This window comes from Miscanthus floridulus, chromosome 13, assembly GCF_019320115.1.
Source record: "Miscanthus floridulus cultivar M001 chromosome 13, ASM1932011v1, whole genome shotgun sequence".
NCBI classification, from domain to species: Eukaryota; Viridiplantae; Streptophyta; class Magnoliopsida; order Poales; family Poaceae; genus Miscanthus; species Miscanthus floridulus.
Genome location: NC_089592.1, coordinates 21953094 through 21980126, shown reverse-complemented (window position 1 = coordinate 21980126; position 27033 = coordinate 21953094). Strand labels below are relative to the sequence as shown.

At 44.9% G+C, this 27033-nt stretch overlaps 1 protein-coding gene across 1 annotated transcript in view; it reads right to left on the bottom strand.

Annotated features, from left to right (window-relative positions):
- Positions 1-27033, bottom strand: part of LOC136499571 (helicase-like transcription factor CHR27) — a 75423-nt gene that overhangs the window by 43982 nt on the left and 4408 nt on the right. The gene's annotated exons all lie outside the window — the stretch shown is intronic.

Genomic DNA, 27033 nt, shown 5'->3' with positions numbered 1-27033 from the left:
CTTGAGCTACAATGTAAGCTCTTAATTCTAGCTACACTAAAGAGCTTGCTTCAACTAGTTTGTGGGAAAGTAAATGAGTGAGCGAGGTGATTATACCACCACATAGAGGAGTGAACCAATCACAAGATGAATACTAATTTAATCACGGGCGAATACCAAAGGGCAAGAGAGAACCGATTTTTCTCCCGAGGTTCACATGCTTGCCGGCACACTAGTCCCCATTGTGTCAACCAACACTTGGTGGTTCGGTGGCTAATAGGTATCACACACCTAGCCCACCACAAGAAGCGCCACAAGAACCTACCCACAAGTGAGCTAACTCAATGACACGAGCAATTTACTAGAGCTACCTTGGGGCCCTTCGTCGGGGAAGGTGCAGGACCCCTCACAATCACCGGAGTCAGCCACGAACAATCACCAACTTGTGTCGAAGTTTCTCCACTACTCCAAGCCATCTAGGTGGTGGCAACCACCAAGAGAAACAAGAAATTCATAGCCACAACGATTCTCAAGTGCCACTAGATGCAATCACTCAAGCAAATGCACTAGGAATCACTCACAATCTCACTATGATGATGAATCAAGGATGGAGATGAGTGGGAGGTGTTTGCTTAGGCTCACAAGGATGTCAAGTATGTCAAAGCGCCAAGAGAGTGAGCTCCAAGCCGATCAAACACTATATATAGGCACCCCTAATGAAATAGAGCCGTTGTGCTCAAAGGGGTGCCTCTACGTACTGACCGGACGCACCGCGCCACCGTTCGGTCACTCGGATGTAGCCACGTGTCCCCCATGTTTAAACCTCAGCCGACCGATCTCAACGGTCAACACTCGGTCGCTCGCGTGTTAAGTGACAACTGTACTCAACATTAGAAATGATCGAACGCTCTTCTTCTAAGGTTTGGTCAACTCTAGTAAGGTTCTAGAGAGGTATTTTGTTGACCGGACGCGTTCGGTCAGTAGTCAGTTCTTCTCCTATGAACTCGTGACCCTGACGCCAACATATGTCACAGTGACCGGACGCGCCCCCTGTGCATCCGGTCACGCTGCCTCTACAGTGTCTGGTCACAGGGCCAAATGCCTCCTCTTCTGTGCTGCCTGACCGGACGCGCCTAGGGTGAGTCCGGTCACCCCGACGCCTGGGTCCAGTCATTGCTGTCTTCTCCATTTTCTTTTTCTATCTCCACGACCACTTCACCCTTGCTTCCAACTTGCTAACCATAAAGTGTGGAACTTATGTGCACATGTTTTATCATTTTTCAAAGCATTTTACAAGGGTCACATGTTAGCGCACTAGGTTCCTAAATGTTTATGCAAGAATTATGTCACCTAGTGGCACTCGATAAACCGTTTAGCCAAAGATCTCCCATCTTTATAGTACTGGCTATCGATCCTAGATCACTCACATCCTCTATGGTGTCTTGAGTGTGAAACAAAAATGGCTCCTATCAATATATATTTGCCTTGAGCCCATTTTTGTTTTTCTCTTTCTTCTTTTCCAAATATGAAGCACTTGATCATCTCTTTTGTGGCCATCACCTTCACCATGACCATCATCTAGCTTCACTACTTGGATTGGACCACCTTATCTAATTCACACACTTAGATCAAAAGTTAGTCCTTGGTTTCATCAATTATCCAAAACCAAACTAGGGCTTTTAAGTTGGCTGATTCACACCCATCCTTTTGGGTTAGTGTAGTTAGAGGGTGGCTGACTATAGGTAACATGAAGCAAGATGGACCTTAATTTAAGCCTACATGTGTGAGGTTGTACTGCTATCTGTAATGGACAATCAGTGGCCTCTGTTGGCTGCTCAATTTGGTACTGCTCATGGTTTCTTTTCTTTCTGTTGCATTCTGTTCTTTTGGCTCCATTTACTACATTATCTATCATTGTTACCTTGTCTTTGGCCATGAAACTCAACCATACAGTGGTAGCAGCATATATGACTGATGATGATGCTGTTGCATGCCTATGTCACATGGCCAAAGCTTATGTTTACCTCCTATTACATGGAACTGTTGGCTCTATTTCTGTCCTGTTGGTTTTGTTTCTTTTCATTGGTGGTAACTATGGGAAATCTATAAGGCCTATGATGCAAACAACAAATTAATGAGGTGGATGCCTTATTTAATTAGTTCTTCTAGTTTTTTATCACTACCATGGAACCCTTTGTGTGCCCATCCATTCACTTATGCTGTTGCTAGTGAATGGATGTGCACAATAGGGTTCGATGGTAGTCATGACCCTGGATTTGCACTTGATTATTCTGATTTCTCATGTTTGTCATCAAATCCATGAGACTCATCCATACCCTAGCAGTAGCCCCTTCTTTCTAGTGTTGATGGCAGTGTATGGATGTGCACATGGATTCCATGGCAGCCATGAACTTGGATTTGCTTCACTGCTAGTTTTTATTTTCTATGGCAGACACCAATGATTTCAACATGATGAACACCACCTGATCCTAAAGTGGAGGCCAATCTGTTGTTACATTGCCTGTGATGTCACAACTATTAATTTGAACTTGATGATGCTGATCATCAGTGAGGGACTTACGATCAACGATTTGTTTCACCACAAGCACACTCATGGCTAGTTTCATGCTTTCCATTTGACTGAGGCTAAAACATTGTTTCATTTGATAGAATTGGGAGCATACTATGTTGTTTTCAATGAGAAGTCTCCTGGGATTTACCTGAGTTGGCAGAAATGCAGTAGGCATGTTCTTGGTGTGAGAAATGCTATATACAAGAAATATAGCAACTATGAATAGGCTATTAGAGATTATCAGGCAGCCATGAGAGGTGTCCATCCATCTCATGTACCAGCACCTCCCCTCCCCTATGATCTAGTCCCTCAGGATGCTTTTCCTCCAATCATTCCTCCTTCTGATGGTAATGGTAAGGGTGGTTGGTGGAAGAAGGTGTTAATCACCTCACTTGTTATCTTGGTGGTTGGACTATGGATGAAGGGGGCAAAACTACCCACTATGACTGTCCAACTTAGGCCTATGATGACTACACCTACCTGATGGATGAGCTGCTATTGTGTCTTCTTCATTTCTATCTTCCATGCCTGTTACCTATCTCCTTTATGTTGTTCAAGGACTATTGATTACTGATTAGGCTGCTGCTATTATTTTGCCTTGCTTCATTAGTACTTTTGTAAACTTAGAGCAGCTATGACTCCATGCTTATTTACCTAATTAGTCTGAGGCATGTTGGTTATGTGAACTTGCATTACTCTTATCTATCTAGGTGGCCTACTTTTGCTTCTATTCTTATTTACTTCAAACTGGGTTACCTCCGATTACTACCTGCTATGATTATATGGTGTCTGAGGCCTGTTAGTTAAAACTATAAAATTTGTATGCTATCAGCTCTATTTTTATTGTAATGGAACTCCTTTGAACTCTATTCTATACCTCTGTGTTCCTTCATTGCAATCTCTATTTATTCCTATGTTCTTCTCTGGTGCCGGTTTGGGGCTTGGCCACGTGCCAAACAACATCTCAAAGTGGTAGTTGGAGTTAGTTGGCCCATAACCGGGCTGCTCTGTGTGCTGTCAAACATAATCTCATATGGGCCAGGTCCATTTGGTACAGGTAGCCAAACAAGGCTGCTTGCACCGGTTTGGACCAGCTATGGCTGGCATTGGCCTAGCCACAGGGCCAGGAGGGCTTGAGGTCGCATACCAAACACGCCCTTTATGAACGCAACCAACTGGCTATGAGGTCAGATGATGGACCAGGATCGCTACTACTGTGCAGTAGCAGTATCTCAACCGTCCAAGCAACTAGCAATGGTGAAAGCTCTAGTTTGGTTTTGGTGAATTGATGAAACCCTAAGTGCTAACCTAGTTTATCAAGTGATCATGAGATAGGTAGCACACTCCAAGTGGTGAAGCAAATGAAGATCATAGCATGATGATGATGATGCCATGGTGATGATCAAGTGCTTGGACTTGTAAAGAAGAAAGAGAAAAACAAAAACCTCAAGGCAAAGGTATAATTTGTAGGAGCTATTTTGCTTTGGTGATCAAGACACTTAGAGAGTGTGATCACATTTAGGATTGATAGTCGTACTATTAAGAGGGGTGAAACTCATATCAAAATGCGGTTATCAAAGTGCCACTAGATGCTCTAACTCATTGCATATGCATTTAGGATCTAGTGGAATGCTAACACCCTTGGAAATGTTTATGAAAATATGCTAACACATGTGCACAAGGTGATACACTTGGTGGTTGGCACATTTAAGCAAGGGTGAAGAAGTTAGAGGTGACAAGGAATTGGTCACGCTGGTCACAAGGTGACCGGACGCTGGTCTCAGAGGGACCGGTGCGTCCGGTCAAGTGAAGCAGCAGAGACACCAGTGTCGATCACTGATCGGACGCTGGGTCTTGGACTGACCAGACGCTGAGGTCTAGTGTCCGGTCCTGTTGTCGGGCAGCGTAGAAGGAAGACACTGTCTGACCAGACACTGGCTATGTGTGGTCAAGCATGACCGGACTGCGTCCGGTTGGAGAAATTCATTTCTAGAACCTTACTGGAAATGACCAGACACTGGAAGCTCAGCGTCCGGTCAGTTTGTGCACAGCGTCCGGTCAATAGATGACCATTGAAATCTAATGAATAGTTTTTGAGACATGGGACACATGACGTGAATCATGTGACCGGACGCTGAGGGCCAGCGTCTGGTTGATCAGACCGGAGCATCCGGTCACCCCGCGTTGTGCCTAATAAAGGGGTACAACAGCTCTATTTCATGGAGGCTTCTATTTAACCCCCATGGCCGGCTCAAGCTCATATCTTTGGCCATTTGCATTGACATAGCAACCTTGTGAGCTTAGCCAAAGCCCTCCCACTCATCTCCATCATTGATTCATCATCTTTGTGAGATTGGGAGTGAATCCAAGTGCATTGCTTGAGTGTTTACATCAAGAGGCACTTGGTGTTCGTGTTTTGCTATGGGATTCGCTTGTTACTCTTGGTGGTTGCCGCCACCTAGATGGCTTGGAAGCAGCGAGGATCATCGAGCGGAGAGTGGTGATTGTCTCCGACTCCAATCGTGGTGATTGTGAGGGGTTCTTGACCTTTCTCTGGAGGAGAGCCAAAAGGTACTCTAGTGGATTGCTCGTGGCTTGTGTGATCCTCATCTTGTGTTGGTTGTGCGGCACCCTATTGAGGGTTTGGCGTGTGAAGCCAATTAGCGCGTGAACCTCCAAGTGAGTGAATCGCCACAACAAGGACTAGCTTGCTGGCAAGCAAGTGAACCTCGGTAAAAAATCATTGTGTTCATCATTGAATTCGAGGTGATTGGTCTTCATTGTTATTCATCCTTGTGATTGATTGGTTCCTTCCTCGACACGGCGGTATAACTATCTCTCTCACTCTTTTTACAATACCGCAAACTAGTTGTCAAGCTCTTTAGTGTAGCTAGTTGTGAGAGCTTTTTAATTTGGTTGGTGTGGCTCTTTAGTTAGCTATTGACAGCACACTAACTTAGCATAATATCATAGCTATTGTGTGAATAGATACTATCTAAACTAGAATTGTGGTAGGTGGCTTGCTTTTTGAGTAGGCTAGCGCAACACTTGCTTCGCCTTATAATTGTCTAACCATTTTGTTAAGTGTTGTTGTAGAAATTTTTATTAGGCTATTCACCCCCCTCTAGCCATTAGGACCTTTCAAATGGGTAGGATCAGAGCCCTTTCTCTCCCATTTTTTTTCTCCCCATGTGCCATCGGTCTCTGTTTTTGGAGAGTTGGCGTAGTTTTCAATTAAGTTGTTCAGCCACAAAATGTTTTTCAAAAATCCAAAATAATTCATAGTCCAAAAGTAACATTTTTCTATGAAATAATTTTTCTCAACACATATGCTTAAGTGAAAATAAAATCGTTTTTCCCGCATTTCATTTTACTTAAAGTCATTTTCTGGTGGAACAATTTTCGAAAAATCTTTCTACCAGTAGGCGACTTTGTCTTACTAGCAGATATACATGTACGTTGCAATGGGACACACAATTTGTTTTAGTGCTCGTGCCCATTGCTACAGCAAAAGACATGAAATTAATCACATTTAAATTGGTTTATTCCAATTTTTAGATACTGCACAAAATATCCAATTGATGTAAAAAAAAACTTAGGCAAAGTTAAAGGAGGAAGCAGGAGGCAAACATGGGCAATGCCATGAACGACGGCCAACACGGCGGCACCAGCTTCTCCAATGAACGCAGTAGCAGGGCCCGAGAGGAGGCAGCGCAGACTGCTCCATCTCAGCGGCGGCGCTACATGTGGGATAGGACCAGCGGCTGCCGCAAACCCCCAAAACCAAAAAAATTGTGACCTTATCATTTACAGAGGCGGTCGCCTAGGTGTGTCTACCTTCAAAAATGATTTGACCCTATATTCTAAAATCATTTTTCTAGCAGTGGGCGTGGAACAAAACCTATGTGGTGGCGCGAGGAGACGAATAATTTTTTATCGGAGCCTTGTGAGGTGAAGAGACGTGAGTTGAGATGGATGCGAGCAAGTCAGCCGAACGACTAGGTCAGATAAAAAATGAAAGAAAATTTTTGCCTCTTTAAGAATTAGGTATAGTTTTTTTAGATTTAGTGGTTACAACCTTATAGGTATATTTTTGTAATTTTCAACATATATGCTCCATAGTGGTATATTTTTGTAATTTTGATACTTGAGTCTGGCACGGTTGGTGACTCACACATGACGAGCAATCCTCCTTGCAGAGCCAAACATCACCGTGTGCATAGGGGAGAAAACACAGAGACCGATAACACGTGGGGGAGAAAAAAAAATGGGAGAGAAAGGGGCTCCAATCCTAGCCATTGCTGGTTGCCATTTTTGATAGGACGGCTTGCTTTTTGAGTTGGCCAGCGCAACACTTGCTTCGCCTCATAATTGTCTAACCATTTTGTTAAGTGTTGTTGTAGAAATTTTTATTAGGCTATTCACCCCCCCCCTCTAGCCGTTAGGACCTTTCAAATGGGTATGTTCAGAGCCCTTTCTCTCCCATTTTTTTTCTCCCCATGTGCCATCGGTCTCTGTTTTTGGAGAGTTGGAGCAATTTTTAGTTAAGTTGTTCAGCCACAAAATGTTTTTCAAAAATCCAAAATAATTCATAGTCCAAAAGTAACATTTTTCTATGAAATAATTTTTCTCAACACATATCTTAAGTGAAAATAAAATCGTTTTTCCCGCATTTCATTTTACTTAAAGTCATTTTCTGGTGGAACAATTTTCGAAAAATCTTTCTACCAGTAGGCGACTTTGTCTTACTAGCAGATATACATGTACGTTGCAATGGGACACACAATTTGTTTCCATGCTTGCGCCCATTGCTACAGCAAAAGACATGAAATTAATCACATTTAAATTGGTCTATTCCAATTTTTAGATACTGCACAAAATATCCAATTGATGTAAAAAAAACTTAGGAAAAGTTAAAGGAGGAAGCAGCAGGCAAACTTGGGCAATGCCATGAACGACGGCCAACACGGCGGCGCCAGCTTCTCCAATGAACGCAGTAGCAGGGCCCGAGTGGAGGCAGCTAAGACTGCTCCATCTCAGCGGCTGCGCTGCGTGTGGGATAGGTCCAGCGGCGCCGCAAACCCCCAAAACCAAAAAAAATGTGACCTTATCATTTACAGAGGCGGTCGCCTAGGTGTGTCTACCTTCAAAAATGATTTGACCCTATATTCTAAAATCATTTTTCTAGCAGTGGGCGTGGAACTGAACCTATGTGGCGGCGCGAGGAGACGAATCCTTTTTTATCAGAGCCATGTGAGGTGAAGAGACATGAGTTGAGATGGATGCGAGCAAGTCAGCCGAACGACTGGGTCAGATAAAAAATGAAAGAAAATTTTTGTCTCTTTAAGAATTAGGTGTAGATTTTTTAGATTTAGTGGTTACAACCTTATAGGTATATTTTTGTAATTTTCAACATATATGCTCCGTAGTGGTATATTTTTGTAATTTTGATACTTGAGTCTGGCACGGTTGGTGACTCACACATGACGAGCAATCCTCCTTGCAGAGCCAAACATCACCATGCGCATAAGGGAGAAAACACAGAGATTGATAGCACATGGGGGAGAAAAAATGGGAGAGAAAGGGGCTCCAATCCTAGCCATTGCTGGTTGCCATTTTTGATAGGACGGCTTTCTTTTTGAGTAGGCTAGCGCAACTGTTACTTCACCTCATAATTGTCTAACCATTTTGTTAAGTGTTGTTGTAGAAATTTTTATTAGGCTATTCACCCCCCTCTAGCCGTTAGGACCTTTCAAATGGGTAGGATCAGAGTCCTTTCTCTCCCATTTTTTTCCTCCCCAGGTGCCATCGGTCTCTGTTTTTGGAGAGTTGGCGCAGTTTTCAGTTAAGTTGTTCAGCCACAAAATGTTTTTCAAAAATCCAAAATAATTCATAGTCCAAAAGTAACATTTTTCTATGAAATAATTTTTCTCAACACATATGCTTAAGTGAAAATAAAATCGTTTTTCCCGCATTTCCTTTTACTTAAAGTCGTTTTCTGGTGGAACAATTTTTGAAAAATCTTTCTACCAGTAGGCGACTTTGTTTTACTAGCAGATATACTTGTACGTTGCAATGGGACACACAATTTGTTTCCGTGCTCGTGCCCATTGCTACAGCAAAAGACATGAAATTAATCACATTTAAATTGGTTTATTCCAATTTTTAGATACTGCACAAAATATCCAATTGATGTAAAAAAAACTTAGGCAAAGTTAAAGGAGGAAGCAGGAGGCAAACTTGGGCAGTGCCATGAACGACGGCCAACATGGCGGCGCCAACTTCTCCAATGAATGCAGTAGCAGGGCCCGAGAGGAGGCAGCGCAGACTGCTCCATCTCAGCGGCGGCGCTACGTGTGGGATAGGTCCAGCAGCGCCGCAAACCCCCAAAACCAAAAAAATTGTGACCTTATCATTTACGGAGGCGGTCGCCTAGGTGTGTCTACCTTCAAAAATGATTTGACCCTATATTCTAAAATTATTTTTCTAGTAGTGGGCGTGGAACTGAACCTATGTGGCGGCACGAGGAGACGAATCCTTTTTTATCGGAGCCATGTGAGGTGAAGAGACGTGAGTTGAGATGGATGCGAGCAAGTCACCCGGACGACTGAGTCAGATAAAAATGAAAGAATTTTTTTGTCTCTTTAAGAATTAGGTATAGATTTTTTAGATTTAGTGGTTACAACCTTATAGGTATATTTTTGTAATTTTCAACATATACACTCCGTAGTGGTATATTTTTGTAATTTTGATACTTGAGTCTGGCACGGTTGGTGACTCACACATGACCAGCAATCCTCCTTGCAGAGCCAAACATCACCGTGTGCATACGGGAGAAAACACAGAGACCGATAGCACGTGGGGGAGAAAACAATGGGAGAGAAAGGGGCTCCAATTCTAGCCAGTGTTTGTTGCCATTTTTGATAGGACGGCTTGCTTTTTTAGTAGGCCAGCGCAACAGTTGCTTCGCCTCATAATTGTCTAACCATTTTGTTAAGTGTTGTTATAGAAATTTTTATTAGGCTATTCACCCTCCTCTAGCCGTTAGGACCTTTCAAATGGGTAGGATCAGAGCCCTTTCTCTCCCATTTTTTTCTCCCCATGTGCCATCGGTCTCTGTTTTCGGAGAGTTGGCGCAGTTTTCAGTTAAGTTGTTCAGCCACAAAATGTTTTTCAAAAATCCAAAATAATTCATAGTCCAAAAGTAACATTTTTCTACGAAATAATTTTTCTCAACACATATGCTTAAGTGAAAATAAAATCATTTTTCCCGCATTTCATTTTACTTAAAGTCGTTTTCTGGTGGAACAATTTTCGAAAAATCTTTCTACCAGTAGGCGACTTTGTCTTACTAGCAGACATACCTGTACGTTGCAATGGGACACACAATTTGATTTCGTGCTCGTGCCCATTGCTACAGCAAAAGACATGAAATTAATCACATTTAAATTGGTTTATTCCAATTTTTATATACTGCACAAAATATCCAATTGATGTAAAAAAAACTTAGGCAAAGTTAAAGGAGGAAGCAGGAGGCAAACATGGGCAATGCCATGAACGACGGCCAACACGGCGGCGCCAGCTTCTCCAATGAACGCAGTAGCAGGGCCCGAGAGGAGGCAGCGTAGACTGCTCCATCTCAGCGGCGGCGCTACTGTGTGGGATAGGTCCAGCGGCGCCGCAAACCCCCAAAACCAAAAAAATTATGACCTTATCATTTACGGAGGCAGTCGCCTAGGTGTGTCTACCTTCAAAAATGATTTGACCCTATATTCTAAAATCATTTTTCTAGCGGTGGGTGTGGAACTGAACCTATGTGGCGGCGCGAGGAGACGAATCCTTTTTTATCGGAGCCATGTGAGGTGAAGAGACGTGAGTTGAGATGGATGCGAGCAAGTCAGTCGGACGAATGGGTCAGATAAAAAATGAAAGAAAATTTTTGTCTCTTTAAGAATTAGGTACAGATTTTTTAGATTTAGTGGTTACAACCTTATAGGTATATTTTTGTAATTTTCAACATATATGCTCCGTAGTGGTTTATTTTTGTAATTTTGATACTTGAGTCTGGCACGGTTGGTGACTCACACATGACCAGCAATCCTCCTAGCAGAGCCAAACATCACCGTGCGCATAGGGGAGAAAACACAGAGACCGATAGCACGTGGGGGAGAAAAAAATGGGAGAGAAAGGGGCTCCAATCCTAGCCATTGTTGGTTGCCATTTTTGATAGGATGGCTTCCTTTTTGAGTAGGCTAGCGCAACACTTGCTTCGTCTCATAATTATCTAATCATTTTGTTAAGTGTTGTTGTATAAATTTTTATTAGGCTATTCGCCCCCCTCTAGCCGTTAGGACCTTTCAAATGGGTAGGATCAGAGCCCTTTCTCTCCCATTTTTTTTCTCCCCATGTGCCATAGGTCTCTGTTTTTGGAGAGTTGGCGTAGTTTTCAGTTAAGTTGTTCAGCCACAAAATGTTTTTCAAAAATCCAAAATAATTCATAGTCCAAAAGTAACATTTTTCTATGAAATAATTTTTCTCAACACATATCTTAAGTGAAAATAAAATCGTTTTTCCCGCATTTCATTTTACTTAAAGTCGTATTCTGGTGGAACAATTTTCGAAAAATCTTTCTACCAGTAGGCGACTTTGTCTTACTAGCAGATATACATGTACGTTGCAATGGGACACACAATTTGTTTCCGTGCTCGTGCCCATTGCTACAGCAAAAGACATGAAATTAATCACATTTAAATTGGTTTATTCCAATTTTTAGATACTGCACAAAATATCCAATTGATGTAAAAAAAACTAAGGCAAAGTTAAAGGAGGAAGCAGGAGGCAAACTTGGGCAATGCCATGAACGCAGTAGCAGGGCCCGAGAGGAGGCAGCGCAGACTGCTCCATCTCAGCGGCTGCGCTACGTGTGGGATAGGTCTAGCGGCGCCGCAAACCCCCAAAACCAAAAAAATTGTGACCTTATCATTTACGGTGGCGGTCGCCTAGGTGTGTCTACCTTCAAAAATGATTTGACCCTATATTCTAAAATCATTTTTCTAGCAGTGGGCGTGGAACTGAACCTATGTGGCGGCGTGAGGAGACGAATCCTTTTTTATCGGAGCCATGTGAGGTGAAGAGACGTGAGTTGAGATGGATGCGAGCAAGTCAGCCGGACGACTGGGTCAGATAAAAAATGAAAGAAAATTTTTGTCTCTTTAAGAATTAGGTATAAATTTTTTAGATTTAGTGGTTACAACCTTATAGGTATATTTTTGTAATTTTCAACATATATGCTCCATAATGGTATATTTTTGTAATTTTGATACATGAGTCTGGCACGGTTGGTGACTGACACATGCCCAGCAATCCTCCTTACAGAGCCAAACATCACCGTGCGCATAGGGGAGAAAACACAGAGACCAATAGCACGTGGGGGAGAAAAAATGGGAGAGAAAGGGGCTCCAATCCTAGCCATTGATGGTTGCCATTTTTGATAGGACGGCTTGCTTTTTGAGTAGGCTAGCGCAACAATTGTTTCGCCTTATAATTGTCTAACCATTTTGTTAAGTGTTGTTGTAGAAATTTTTATTAGGCTATTCACCCCCCCCCCCCCTCTAGCCGTTATGACCTTTCAAATGGGTAGGATCAGAGCCCTTTCCCATTTTTTTCTCCCCATGTGCCATCGGTCTCTGTTTTTGGAGAGTTGACGCAGTTTTCAGTTAAGTTGTTCAGCCACAAAATGTTTTTCAAAAATCCAAAATAATTCATAGTCCAAAAGTAACATTTTTCTATGAAATAATTTTTCTCAACACATATGCTTAAGTGAAAATAAAATCATTTTTCCCGCATTTCATTTTACTTAAAGTAGTTTTCTGGTGGAACAATTTTCGAAAAATCTTTCTACCAGTAGGCGACTTTGTCTTACTAGCAGATATACATGTACGTTGCAATGGGACACACAATTTGTTTCCGTGCTCGTGCCCATTGCTATAGCAAAAGACATGAAATTAATCACATTTAAATTGGTTTATTCCAATTTTTAGATACTGCACAAAATATCCAATTGATGTAAAAAAAACTTAGGCAAAGTTAAAGGAGGAAGCAGGAGGCAAACTTGGGCAATGCCATGAACGACGATCAACACGGCGGCGCCAGCTTCTCCAATGAACGCAGTAGCAGGGCCCGAGAGGAGGCAGCGCAGACGGCTCCATCTCAGCGGCGGCGCTACGTGTGGGATAGGTCCAGCGGCGCCGCAAACCCCCAAAACCAAAAAAAATTGTGACCTTATCATTTACAGAGGCGGTCGCCTAGGTGTGTCTACCTTCAAAAATGATTTGACCTATATTCTAAAATCATTTTTCTAGCAGTGGACGTGGAACTGAACCTATGTGGCGGCGCGAGGAGACGAATCCTTTTTTATCGGAGCCATGTGAGGTGAAGAGACGTGAGTTGAGATGGATGCGAGCAAGTCAGCCGGACGACTGGGTCAGATAAAAAATGAAAGAAAATTTTTGTCTCTTTAAGAATTAGGTATAGATTTTTTAGATTTAGTGGTTACAACCTTATAGGTATATTTTTGTAATTTTCAACATATATGCTCCGTAGTGGTATATTTTTGTAATTTTGATACTTGAGTCTGGCACGGTTGGTGACTCACGCATGACGAGCAATCCTCCTTGCAGAGCAAAACATCACCGTGCGCATAGGGGAGAAAACACTGAGACCGATAGCACGTGGGGGAGAAAAAAAAAGGGAGAGAAAGGGGCTCCAATCCTAGCCATTGTTGGTTGCCATTTTTGATAGGATGGCTTGCTTTTTGAGTAGGCTAGCGCAACACTTGTGTAACAACCCAAAAATCCGTACACTAAAAATACCAACTACAAAATTTTTCTTAAAACTCCCATGTGTTGATGAGTGTCATGTATAGAAACCCAACCTAAGAGATGCATTAGGTCTAACCCCAACCCAAGTCAACACATAAGCATGGCATAACTCTTGGCATAAATATGTGATTAAGTTCCCTAAATAAATAAACCTTGCATGCATATTAATACCACTTGTGAGTTGGATTCTTCTTTTGCCTTATGTTATGCTAATTAAAAATCACCGAACAACTATTAAGCTTGCTAATTAATCCTTTGATGAGCAAATGCCTTAAGCAAACAAACAAGGAACAAAAGAAAAGGAAAAAGAAAGATGAAGAGAGAGGGCCTCACAGCCAGCAGCTCGGCCCAAGCTAGCCAGCCTAGCCGAGCCTCGCCAGCCCTTTCACGCGCACAGCCGCTGACAGGCCGAGCTCACTCGTCAGCCATCACGCGCCGCATGCAGCCACATCGCGCCAAGCGCCTGACAACCCGACCTCGCTCGTCAGCACAGTAGCGTCTTCTTCCCCTCGCCCACGCATTCTCCCCGCACGACTGGAGGCCGACCAGCATGGCAGGCACGGGCCTAGGGTCACGCAAATCGCATGACCTTGTTCCCCTTGCGCCACGCCTATGCTACCGCACGCAGACCATCGGATGCGTCGTGCGCCTTCCCACCGCACGATGTCAATCGCCATTGGAGGCATGAAGCTCGGCTATAAAAGCCAATGCCCATGAGCCCTAACCCTTAGCCTGTTCGCCACCACCGCTGGTGGCACAGCACCACACCACATCACGCCGAGAGAGAGGGAGGAGGAAGAAGAAGCAAGGAGGAGAAAGAAGCCGCCGTGGAACCAGACCTCGCCGGGGCCAGGAGCGCCGCCCCGATCAGCTATAGCGACGTAGCTGCTCGGCACGGCACTGCATCGCCTCATCATGGCCTCACCTCACCACTGCACCACCATCCTACCGCCACAAACCCTGCGGTGAACCATCTTGCTGAGACCACCTCCCTAGCCAAATGGAACGAGCACCGCCATGGTCGAAACCTTGCTGAAGCTTCAAGCTCTAGCCTAGCCCAACTGGTTAGCTAGGGAGACCGCCATGGCCACGCTTGCTGAGACCCCAGACAGCGCCGTGCGCGCTGCTATCAGCCAAAAGGAGGATCCTAGCCATGAAGTAGTACATCGGAGCAGGAGCGCACATGCGCGAGCATGCTCACCATGGCTGAGAGCACAACCATGACGAGACCACCGCATCTTCTACGTTGCGGTAAAGGCAACGTTGACATACTGACTAGCCCCGCCATGACGAGAGTCATGCCGCACTCACCCTAGCCAGGGAAGAAGCCCACCGGAGCCCTGCGCTGCCGCACCGCACCTTGTCAGAGCACCACCGCCTCTGTATTGCCCTCACCACCATGGCCAGAGCCACCGGAAAGCGCCAGGAGCTCCTTCAACACGCCCACCATGGCCGTACAAGCACCGTGGAGCTCACATGCTTCTCCAACTGGACTCTCGTTACCACCACAGCCCTGTCCATGCACGCCGACGTACCCATGCCGCCGTTCACTGTGGCCAGGACCCTAGGAAGCCCCAGCCACCACCTTGACCCTACCTAGGCTTGGCGATGCTTTTGCCTACCTTAACCGCGCACTAGTACCGCCTGAGAGGCTTGCCGGTGACCTCACCGCCAGCGAAAGCCCCGTTGGGGAAGAGCAGTGGATTTTTCCCTCGTCGACCACGCCGACCACTCTGACCACGACCCCGTCGACCACGTCGACCATGCCAACCACTCCGACGATGACCTCATCGACCACGTCGACCACGCCGACCACTCCGACCATGACCACGTCGACCACCCCGAGCAGCTTCACCGAGCAGCTCCGACCATGACCACGTCGACCGTATTCCGAGCAGCTCCGCCGAGCCTCCGACCACGACTACATCGTGCTCGTGAACCGAACCCTAGGAAGGAGTAAGTGGACCAAGTCCTTCATAGACTGGCTCTACAGTCTATGGACCAACACAGGCTGGTTCACCATGAACCACACCTCACCTACGCCCGTGGACCACGGCCCGTTAGTGGCCTAGTAAGACGATGTGGCCGCACCAGCGTGCGCCACGTGGTGGACCAAGGACCAGCCCGTATCTAGGCTCAACTGGCCCAGTTTGGACCTAGCCTGTATTAACCATTGACCGGTCAATGATTGACCAGTTGACCAGGGTCACATGTCAGTGACTGTGATCCTTGACCATTGACTCACCGGTTGACTTGACGTTCACTTAGATCGGACCCACATGTCAGTGACACCATCAGCAGGACCCACCTGTCAGCCGAGGTTTAGCTCTAATAACGCCATGCTGACGTCATGCCAATGATGTGACCACGCCAGCATCGGGGACCTCAGAGACCTCTCCGACCACTTCAACGATCCCTCCGACCACCTCGGTAACCTCTCCGACCACTTCGGCGATCCCTCCGACCACTTCGGTGACCTCTCCGACCACCTCACCAGCTGTCTCACCACTCCAAGTTCCCACACATCACGTGAACTAGTCACAGCGTGGCACGTGTCAGCCCAAGATTAATTCAACCTTTTTCCATTGAACAGAAATGATTGAAACTTTGGAAATTCATAACTAATTCATACGAACTTAGAAAAACACTAGACCAGGACCAAAATTCATCGAGCCCTACACAATAAACCCATGTTTGAGTGCATCTGGCTCTTTCGAATTCTTATTGCTTCTTTGTGCTATTCTATAGACGTCGCTAACGCGACTATAATGTGATCATTTGCAGACTCAGAGGAGAACCAGACGGACGAGGACCGAGAGTACCATGAGGAGTACAGAGACGACTACACTAAAGGTGCCACATCCCACCCAATCTTGTAGCACCTATTACGCATGGCTCATGTAGAACTGCTATCGCTTTACTTTGTTGTTATATACACACTATGATAGGACTTGCATGGTAGTGTGCTTTCTTGATGGCCTTTGCCTTGACGCAACCTTACCCCTGCTCACCCTGCTGTTAGGCTAGTCACACGCTCGCTGCTATACTTCATTACTTATTACTACTACTACGCTTGCATTACATTGATGCGTGGTAGGAAACTAGTGTTGTCTGGACTATGGGGAGAGTGTTGCGTGTGTGACTTGGGTGCGTGGAGGGTGAGGGTTGTGTTGACCGAGCTGGAATAATGACAAGCCTAGGGCGAGTCTTGCCATGTGGTGCTACCTGGGCACTTGGATATGGAATACCTATGGCGGGTAAATGGTAATTGGAGGTGGCCTCGGGTGTGAACCTTGGAGAGGTGGAGCCCAGGGTAGAGGTGCTGTAGTGGCACGGTAATTGGAAACCCTGATGAAAACATTCTGGTTTGGTCATCCCTAAGGACTTACTAGTACTCAGATTCACTGGGAAGCCTTACATCCCACTTGCCCTATATGGTGCGGGACGGTCGGACTACTTGGTAGAGCGGTGCCACTACTGCTAGGCGAACGTGTGCAAGGAGGTACGAGGTGCGCGGTTTCCCCCCACACCCTACCAAGACTTTAGGAGGCCTTGTGGACCCAGCTCCGGACATCTAGAGGGCCCCGGCTCTGTCTACGACTCACAGTATCAGCCATCCCAGACTAGACTTGGGATGTTCCAGGGCTGAGAGGTAGGGTGGCATCGTTCTAGGCTAGCAAGCGACCGGAATTCTGCCTAGGAGATTCTAGACTCCAAGGATGGCTAATCTTGTGGGCATGTAAAACCTCTATAGAGTGTATGGTTGATCGATCGATACATGTGCTGACTTGTCGGCTATGGACCTTTCCTGGGTTTCGCTTAAACTAGATAGGAGATGAGTCCTTCTCTTCTTTCCCTGGGAGAGAGTGTTGGTCGTAGCCAGGGGCTACGGGCCTTGAGACAGTGTCGAGAGGGAGTTGGCATGTCGACTGAGCGATTGGTGTGGAGATGATGTGGGATGGTATGGTGGAAATGTGGTGATGGTGTGGAGATGGTGGTATATCGATCCTAGGATCGAAACCTAGCTCTGGACGGGAATGGGGTGGAATGTGTGTGGGAATGGTGATAAAACTTGACCAACTATTATTATATACTTGATATGCCATAACATAGGAAACCCTAGCCTTTTAGGTTCCTTTTGATTATATCCAATTTCCACAAAGTAATGCTCATAGGGTTGGGAGTGGCCAGTACAAATCGTACTGATAAATTTTGGCACACAGGTTCTACTGAGGAGTTTAGCTCCGAGGAGTTTGATGGTTGAGGGGTTCGTTCCTATGCTCGAGTTTGGCAATCTTATCTTCAAGCTGTTTTGAATGAATGCTACTTTGATTTCGCCATTGCGGCGATGTAATAATGTAATTCCACACTATTTGTACTCTGATATTATGATGTATGGATGTGATATTCGACTGGAAATTTGGGTAATATGATCTGCAATGGTTTTATTACACTTCGACTCTGTGGATTATCCTTCACAAAAATCAAGGTTGTTTCAGTTGGTATCAGAGCCATACTTGACCATAGGACGAAACCCTTAGAAATGGACAATAGAATAGGACATGAACAGCCCTTCTTTCGGTTATATACTGACCCTACATCTACTTTTATGCAAGGCTTATCTATTTATGGACCTGCTAACACCTGTTCCTTAAAATTTACAGATGGCAAAGAACGTCTACTGGCCGCCTCTAGGACCGCTACCTCTAGACCACGCCAAGCTTACCTTAGACCTACGTGAGCTCAGGGGTTTTGCACAAATCCTCTGCCGAGTTCTCATCATGCTAGGAGTCCCTAATGAGCTTGTTAAGGTCACCTGCACCAAGAAGCCAGCTCAGGAAGGAGGAATCGAAGGACCAGTTGTCACCTCAGTCGAGTTCCCAGCTAGCACTACTTTACCTTCTGTCCCAGCTTTCACTGAGATGACTATAGAGGACACAGTCAAGGAGGGACTACGAGCTATCTCACACAAGGCACTTTGTAGAGTGATGAGGGACCACTACGAGCACCTGAAGACGACAGAGTTCCGTCTACTACCCTAGGCCCTCGACCTCAGCCTTACCCCTAGTGAGCAGAGTTTCATAGCTGGCAGAATTATCCTTGCTGAGGAGGATAGATGCCTTCGCATCTCAGCTATCCACCTACTAGAGTAGGACAGGTATGTGACCCAGCTTGAGCAGAAGAGATGTCAGAACTAGGCCCTTCTATGGGAGCACTAGGAGCGAGACTCGCAGGGAGCATAGGAGCGAGCTAGCCTACTAGAGATAGTTACCAAGCTATAGGACGAGCTCAACCATCGTGAAGAAGTCCACAGAACCAAGGTTGCAGACTTATAAGACAAAGCCGTTGACCTAGGCAATAGGAACTGCTACCTCGATAGTAAGGTCTTGGAGTTGCAGAGAGAGTTGGACGACAAGAAGGCCGAGTTTAACCATAGAGGGGACAGAGAGAGGTCCAAGGGGATTGATATGCTGAAAATCTAGTCTCAAAACAAGACCATGGCTCAAGATCTAGAGGAGTTTAGGAAGAAGGCCGTTTGCAACTAGGGTCACCTGATCGAGGCACTCAGGTAGACCGAGTACCTACAAGACAAGTGTGAAAGGACCTGGCAGGCTTGGTAGAAGTCTAATAAGAAGCACCTCAGGGAGATGAAGGGTATGTGGGATTAGCTACCCAAGGAGATTCGTAGCAAGATGAAGCCTAGGATAGAGGAGTTTGAGTTAGCCTAGACTCACCTTAACCTAGACGCCTGCCCTACATTACCTAGAGCCAAGCCTACTGAGGAGCTTGCCGAGGCCTTGAAGTACATATCCTAACTTCACAAGTCTGACGAGGAGATTGAGATCGAGAACAGTCGTATCCCAGCTGCGGTGTACGAGTTAGAGTAGGATGACCCTGTGTGGTCATAAGTCATGTCAGTAGCTTCCATAAGTTGTACCCCATGATGTACCCCTTATGAGATGTATTATACATTATGCGTAGTATGATTCTCGCACGTCTTCAAGTGTAGCTACTGGAGATGATGCTATGTAATAAAACCCATGTAATGAATATTTCGGATCTTATTGCATCTTTATGAATCTTATTGCTTCTTTGTAATGAGTGTTGGATAGTATAAATGATTTTCTTTAAATCATCAAAATCATGTAATCATATTGAATTATAAGCACCTATAGCACAAAATTCCTGTGATCCATGTTGCAGATGCCAAACCAACGATCCGATCGCCTGATGAACCATGGATGTGCGCCCACTCCTGAACCAGTCGAACCAAATGGGGGACGTGGTGGCAACAACCATGGTTGTGGCCATGGCCGTGGACGTGGAGGGATACCCTTCAACCTGGAGAATACCCCACCACCTGAGGAGAACCTTCCTCCACCACCACCGCCAAACCTGGCAAAAGTGATGGCACAATAGACCCAGCTTCTTGTAGCTCTTGTTGAAGGAGCAAACCGTCACCAGGGAGGTCAGCAGAATGACTTCCAAAGGAAGCTAGAAGGATTCCTAAAGCTAAGGCCACCTACCTATGATGGCACCAACCCTGACCCGCTGGTAGCCGATGACTGGCTCAAGGAGATGGAGAAGAAGCTTGACCTCACTACTTTCACCGACGATGAGTGTGTTGGAGCTGCCACACACTAGCTCACAGGTGCAGCACGCGCCTGGTGGGACAGTTTCAGTGATTCCCATGAGGACCCTACCAACATCTTATGGGATGAGTTCCCTGAAGCATTCACTGAAGTATCACATTCCCAAGGGTATCATGGAGGCCAAAGCTGAGGAGTTCTGCAACATCAAGATGGGAAAGGACAGGGTGACTGAGTACACTACTCGTTTCACCAACCTTCTATGCTATGCACCTTCCTATGTTGTGAACTCTGAGAAGGAGAAGCTGTACTATTTCCGCAAGGGACTCAACCCGCACATCAAGCTGAAGTTTGGCGGTATCGAGAGTAACACGTTGCGTGCTCTGATGGATCGCTGCATCCAGATTGAGAAAGATCACGCTGAAGCTAGAGAAGAGTATAGGGAGAGGAAGCGTAAGCCTGAAGAGTCCTTCTGTGGACGTGATCGCAAGAGGTTCCACAGAGATGCACCATCTAGGGAATGCTCTTGCCACAACAGGGATGACAACCCTAGATTGAGTAGTAATGGAGACGGGGATCCCAATCTTCCGTCAGGTGATGGTAACTATCATTGTGGCGGAGAATGACACACCGATCCGGCTTCAGATCGAAAGATCGAACCCTGCAATCTTAGCACCATAGCTCCTCTGGTTATCAACCGAGTCACGGACCAGGTTGACCTCACCAAGAAGGCTAATCCCTGCTTGCAGCAACGAAGAACACAAGCAAGAACAAGAAAGATCGCAACCAAATTGCAAATGTATGATTAATCTCACGAGTTGGGGTCTCACAAACCGAAGAACGGTGAAACTGTTTCTTGACAGAATAATCTAAGCAAAACCCAAACCCTAATGGAGGGGCGGCGGCTGTTTATGAAGACTCTAGGGTCGTGCAAGACCCCTGGACGCGCCCCTAATGGGCCCAAACTCGATACATGGTCCAACGGACCAAAAGACGGTGTCGCAGCACCCTGGCAGATTCTGGATGCTGACTTGTTTCGACGATTCCCGTTGATTACGAATAGCTTTTGACGTGAAACCACTTGGATTGGCTTCCTTATCAAATTAGCTTTCCATCCATATGTGGATCATTGAAAACGGAGTCCGGATGCATCCTGGGAGACCAGTTTAAGGCAGACTGGTCCTGGAGGCTGAGGACAGACTTGAATTCGTGTTGGACTGGGCCTCCGGCTTGTGTTGGACGTCCTTGCTGGTCATCATCACCTCCTCTACGTCCTCTTAGTCCCTCTTGACCCTCTCCAATGTTCCTAAGCAAGATAACATCATTAGGTAGTAGTCTATTCTCAATAGTATGAAAAGAATCGCTTAAGAACGAGCTCACCTGTAAATTGAGTTGACGCATTCGAGCCCGGGTCATTGGACCTTGCATGACGGTTGGAGGATCAGCTGGTACATCCAAAGGAGTGATGTCCTCATCATCCTCCCCCTCTTGAATTGGAGTCGTCCTCGACTCAAGCTCATCTTCTTCTCCCAAATAAGGTTTCAAATCTGCAATGTTAAATATGGGACTAACCCCGAACTCGGGTGGCAACTCAAGTTTGTATGCATTATCATTTATTTTCTCAAAAATCTTATAAGGACCAGCTGCTCTTGGCATTAATTTAGACTTACGTAGCTCAGGAAATCTATCTTTTCTTAAATGTAACCAAACCAAATCACCCGGTTCAAGTTTAATCTCTTTTCTACCTTTACTACCAGCAATTCTATACTTTTCATTCATGCTTTCAATATTTGCTTTAGTTGTTTCATGCAACTTACGAATAAAATCAGCACGCTCTCTAGCATCACTATGTATTCTCTCAGTGGTAGGTAAAGGCAAAAGATCAATAGGAGCACGGGGGTTAAAACCATACACTACCTAAAAAGGACTTACCTTGGTGGTGGAATGTTCCGCCCTGTTATATGCAAACTCCACATGCGGCAAACACTCTTCCCACATCTTCAAATTGCGCTTCAAAATGGCTCTCAACATAGTGGACAATGTTCGATTCACAACCTCAGTTTGCCCATCAGTTTGGGGATGACATATTATAGAAAATAGCAGCTTGGTCCCCAATTTATTCCACAATGTGCGCCAAAAATGACTCAAGAATTTTGCATCACGATCTGAAACAATAGTAGAAGGCATACCATGCAAGCGAACAATTTCTTGAAATAAAAGGTCAGCAATATGAACAGCATCGTCGCTCTTATGACAAGGAATAAAATGTGCCATCTTAGAAAAACGATCAACCACCACAAAAATACTATCCCTCCCCCTCTTAGTCCTTGGCAATCCCAACACAAAATCCATAGATATATCTGCCCAAGGAGTAGAAGGAACAGGAAGAGGCATATACAAACCATGTGGGTTCAAACGCGACTTAGCTTTTTGACATGTGGCACACCAAGCCACATACTGCTCCACATCACACCTCATCCTAGGCCAAAAGAAGTGTGTGGACAGCACCTCCTCCATCTTCTTGGCACCAAAATGTCCCATCAATCCGCCTCCATGTGCCTCCTGCAACAACAAAAGACAAACGGAACCAACTGGAATGCATAGGCGGTTAGCTCTAAACAAAAACCCATCGCTGATCATAAACTTATTCCATGTGCGTCCCTCTCTACAATTAAGCAACACATCCTTAAAATCAGGATCAAGCGCATATTGTTCTTTAATGGATTGAAGACCAAAAATCCGGCAATCAAGTTGAGACAGCAATGTGTATCTTCTAGACAAAGCATCAGCAATCACATTATCCTTCCCTTTCTTATGTTTGATAATATAAGGAAAAGACTCAATAAATTCAACCCATTTAGCATGCCTATGATTTAGATTATTTTGAGAGCGAAGATACTTAAGCGATTCATGATCAGAATGAATAATAAATTCTTTAGGCCACAAATAATGACGCCACGCCTCTAAAGAACGTACAAGTGCATATAATTCTTTATCATACGTGGAATAATTAAGAACAGGACCATGTAATTTTTCACTAAAGTAAGTAACAGGTTTACCATCTTGCATCAAAACACCACCAATGCCAAGTCCACTAGCATCACATTCTAGCTCAAAAGTCTTACCAAAATTTGGAAGTTGCAGCAATGGTGCGTGTGTAAGCTTGTCCTTCAAAGTGTCAAAGGACTCCTCATGTGCCTCTCCCCAATAAAACACCACTCCTTTCTTCGTCAACTCATGCAATGGGGCAGCGATGGTGCTGAAATCTTTGACAAAGCGGCGGTAGAATCCTGCAAGACCAAGAAAACTCCTCACCTGTGTGACGGTTTGGGGAACCGGCCAGCTCTTTATGGCTTCAATTTTCATCTCATCCACCTCAATTCCCTGTGGAGTTACAACATAGCCAAGAAAAGAAACTCGATCCATGCAAAAGATGTACTTCTCAAGGTTACCAAATAAACGTGCATCACGTAAGGCATTAAAAACAGCACGTAAGTGATCCATATGTTCATCAAAAGACTTGCTGTAAATCAATATATCATCAAAGTAAACTACCACAAAATGACCAATAAAAACTCTTAAAACCTCATTCATTAAGCGCATGAAAGTGCTAGGTACATTTGTCAAACCAAAAGGCATAACTAACCACTCATACAACCCGAATTTGGTTTTAAATGCAGTTTTCCATTCATCTCCAAGTTTCATTCTAATCTGGTGGTAGCCAGTTCGCAAGTCAATCTTAGTGAAAATTATAGAACCACACAACTCATCAAGCATGTCATCTAGCCTAGGAATAGGATGACGATACCAAATAGTAATATTATTGATGGCTCTACAATCAACACACATACGCCAACTTCCATCTTTCTTAGGAACCAAAAGTATAGGAATGACACAAGGACTAAGGCTTTCACGTACATACCCGCGGTCCAAAAGGTCTTGGACTTGCCGCTAAATTTCCTTAGTCTCCTTAGGATTGGTTCGATATGCAGCTCGGTTGGGCAAGGTCGCTCCCGGAATCAAATCGATTTGATGCTCTATCCCTCTCATAGGTGGCAGCCCTGGGGGTATCTCAGCTAGAAAAATGTCCTCATACTCCTGCAAAAGGTTAGTGATAGTAGGAGGTACCGAGCTAACAATATCATCAAGTGAAAACATAGCTCGTTTGCATACCAAAGCATAGCAAATATCATCAATAGAAATTTCAGCAAAGTCACATTTTGTTGCAAGCATAACACCACCCTTCAATTTAATCCCCTCAGCCTTAGAAATAGATGTAGACTTATCCTTTTTAGGTGGGAAAATAGAATTAGCAACTTGCTGATTTTTAGATTGAACATCATTCAAACTAGCAGCGCGTTCTCTATCAGCTTGTACAATTTGAGTAGGGGTCAAAGGTACCAAAGTAATTTTCTTTCCTTTATGCACAAAAGTGTATTTATTACTTCTACCATGGTGTGTAGCATCATTATCATGTTCCCAAGGACGTCCCAATAAAAGTGAACAAGCTTGCATAGGTACCACATCACAATCAACAGAATCAGCATAGGAACCAATGGAAAATGAAACTCTGCAAGTTTGTGTTACCTTTGCTTTACCAGAATCATTTAGCCACTGAATATGATATGGACGTGGGTGTGGGCGTGTGGTCAAGCTAAGCTTCTTGACCAAATCAGAACTCACCAAATTGTTGCAGCCACCTCCATCAATAATGACACGTGCTCGACGGTCGCTGATGACGAAGAAAATCTAGAACAAGTTATGGCGTTGTAGCTTCTCAGGCTGCCGGACTTGTGAGCTGAGCACCCGCTGTACAATAATGCTCCTATAGGACGCTGTGGCCTCATCACCAAGGACTTCGCCGTCCTCCTCATCTACATCTTGGTCTTCTTCATCCTCAATGTCAGAGGTGCTGATGTAACCATCTTTTGTAGCAATATATGCCCGCTGACTTGGGCAGTCCTTCTGCACATGGCTAATGCCATGGCAGCAGTGGCACTGAATACCCGAAGTGCGTCCCGTCGATGCAACGGATGAGGAACTCTTTGTAGTCACCTGCAAAGAATTTTTACCTGAATCTGAAGGTCATGCGGGAGGTGTCTTAGGTGTAGCGGAAACTCTAGAGGCTATTGGTCGCTTGCTCACTGGTGGAGGCGTCCGAAAAGTGGTTGGCTTGGTCAGCCCTAAAGATGGTGCCGAGCGTGGCGTGTATGTGCTGGTGCTGACCTTGCTCTTGCCCTGCTGTTCACGCCCCTGCAATTCCTTTTCTGCAAGCATAGCAAACTGAAACAACTAGTTGACAGTGTTAAATTCTTTATAATCAACAATGTCCTGAATGTCACGCCTCAAACCAGAATAAAAATGACAAATGGCATCTTTGTTTCCCTCTACAACACTACAGCACATCAATCCCTTTTGGAGCTCACCATAGTAATCCTGTACAGATTTATCTCCTTGTTCTAAACACATCAATTTCTTACACAAGTCTCTATGATAAGAAGGAGGAACAAAATAATCACGCATAGCTACCTTAAGTTCTTCCCATGTACCAGGTAAAGCATCCTGTGCAGCTAGCCCATTCCACCAAATAATGGCAAAATCCTTAAACTCACTAGTAGCTTGTCTAACTCTATGCTACTTAGGTACAAGGTGGGCACTAAACTTTTGTTCTACCGTCATCTCCCAATCAAGATATCCCTCAGCACCATAATGACCCGAAAAAGATGGTATTGTGAACTTAATCTTAGCATAAGGATCATCAGGCATACGGTGATTATTACCTTGACGGTGGTGGTGGTGGACACCACCCATACCTGTCGTGTTGCGGCGTAGACGTTGCCGTAATCTCTCTTGTCGGATAGCTGCTCGACCTATGTTTCTAGCGGCATCATGCACCGTGTCTTGACCATCGGTGTTGCTGCCGGAAACGTCGTTGTTGCCCGCCACGAAGGTTTCCAACTCAGTAACCTTGTCGGTTAGCGTGGAAATTCGCTTGTCCAATCTCTCCATGCTATTGCCAATGTTGAGTTCAATGAGTGCGTCAGTGACGGCCTTCCTGACGGCCTCATTCATCCTTTTTTGGGCATCCTCTACAACAGCTTGTAGTTGCTCTTGGCTGACACACTCGCTGAAACCCTTAGGATTGTTATCTGCAGTCTGTTCACCTCCTGCCATTGAAAACACAAAAATAGGAACAAACAGGTGAAAGTTATCCCTACCAAATGACTACGTGGTTGTAATGGTGTCACTTTTCATAGCAAGTGGAAGCGTCTTACCAAGCTCTTACCAAGTTCTTACCAACGCAAGCAGTGGGCGGTACAACCAGCGGCTGGTTCGTGATACCTGTGAGGTAGTGGTACCGAGATTGCAAGGCCCTTTGTCTGTACTGATCTGAAGAATTTGTGGAGCTTGGAAGGCAAACAAAGAGTAATATGTATATTTGGCACACAAGTCAGTAACAGAAAGTAATGCTGAATTATAGTCCAAAGTACTTGTTCTCGTTGCTGGTCTAAAGTATTGCAAGTACCAGGTTGTGACAAAAGTATGGTGGATAGCAAGGTGATAGGTATGAGAAAAACAAGTATGGTGGATGAAAACAGCAACACAAACAAGGAACCAGACAGCACACGCAAACACAGCTCACTTTGGGCTTCTCTATGTGCTCCTCTAGATATTGTTCCTCTTTTGCCCCTCTTTTTTATTATTTTTTGGGCTGTCGTTGTTTTTTTGGGAAATTTTGACTTTTTTATTTTATTTTTTTGATATTTTTCCTTTATTTAGGAGCACAAAAGCAGTAACCATAGAAAATATGAGCTCAAACAAGTGTAAGACGTGGCCTGTGGAATTTTCAGAAAACTGGATGAAAATTGACAAAAACCTTGTGACCACGAAACGAGGATCTTGTGACCACTTTTTGGCTTTCGAACCCTGACAAAGCTGAGGATGGACAGATCCGAAATTTTTTTCTGATCGATTTGCATATATGGAACGTCGAAAACGGAGTTCGTATGCG